We start from the raw sequence: 1569 nt of genomic DNA on the forward strand, positions 1-1569 counted from the left end.
AGAGCAAAAGTGATGAGATGTCACTTCCAAAAATAGGTTATAAAAAGACTGTGGCTTCCATCTTGGGTGCTAGTTGTCTGTCTGTCAGATTGCTCACTCTGGGGAGGCCAGCTCTTCTGTCATGAGGCAACCCTAAAGAGAACCATGTGAAAAGGGACCAAGGCCTTCAACAACCCTGCCCCACTAAGACTTCAAATGAGACTGCAGCCCCAGCAAACAGCTTGAACACATCCTCGTGAGAAGCCTTGAGCCAGAGGCACCCTAGGCCTTGCCTGGATTCTTGACCCACAGACACTGTGAAATAATAAATCTTAGTTGTTTAAGTCTCTCAGTTTGGGGGTAGTTTGTTACATAGCAATGATAATTAGTAGAAAATGCTATGATTATAGATTCTAGGATCAGAATATATATATCAAAGTCCTGCCTACACCATTTTCTAGTTAAGTACCCATAGGCAAGTTATTTAACTTTTGTTAAGTGTCCATTTTCTCTTCTATAAAAAAGGCTACTGTAATAATAGTACCTTCTTCATCCCATTAACCCATTACAATCAAGTCAATTCTGACTCATAGTGACCCTATACAACGGAGTAGAACTGTCCCCGTAGGATTTCCAAGGCTGTACTCCTTATAGACACAGATTGCCACATCGTTCTCCTGCAGAGTGGCTGGTAGGTTCAAACAGCCAACTTTTGGTTAGCGGCAGAGCTCTTTACTGAGCCATCAGGGCTCCTCACCTTCTTCATAAAGATGCTTATTTGAGAATTAATTGAGATAATTATGTAAACTGTTTGACAGACTACCTGGCATATAATAAGTACTCAATCAAAGTTAACTGTTTTGTTATTATTATTGTTTTTAATGTCCATTATTTTTAAATATTGACTTTGCCTAGTGCTCTGTCCCTTAGTCTCTTCCTATTGCTCTCTCTGGGTGGGTCTCATACACTCTGGGACTTTAATTCTCACCTGTGCACTCAAGATGTATATTTACTGTTGCCTGTTGGATGCCCCTACCAGGCTTGTCCCACCCATGTTTCTCAACTAATATAGTCAGAGTTTTATCTCTCACTTTTCCTCCCAGCCCCAAACTGTTGTTCCTATATTCTCATACCCACTAGGAGTCACTATCTAAGAACCCTTATTCTGAGTATGAATAGCCAAGATTGTGCCAATCTTTTAAAGCAACTATTGCAAGCAATGATCTATGTACAATGATATTTGTCATAATGTGCTAAAAATTAGTAACTGTCTAAATGTCCATCAATAAGAATTCAGCAACATTATGCTCATAAATAATAATAATTAACATTTATTTAGTCCTTGCGTGTGGTACACACAATTCTAAGAGTATTATATATATTGTGTCACTGAAATCATTACAACAACCCTGTTTATATTTGTTGAGTGGAATAATTCACAGTCCATTTTAAAGGATACCAGAAACATGTTTGCCTATGTGAGCAAATAATCCTAAAAGCTGGACTATATGAAGAAGAACATGGCATCAGGATTGGAGGAAGACTGATTAACAATCTTTGTTATGCAGAAGATACAACTTGCTTGCTGAA

Source organism: Trichechus manatus, unplaced genomic scaffold, assembly GCF_000243295.1.
Source record: "Trichechus manatus latirostris isolate Lorelei unplaced genomic scaffold, TriManLat1.0 scaffold00018, whole genome shotgun sequence".
Classification (NCBI taxonomy): Eukaryota; Metazoa; Chordata; class Mammalia; order Sirenia; family Trichechidae; genus Trichechus; species Trichechus manatus.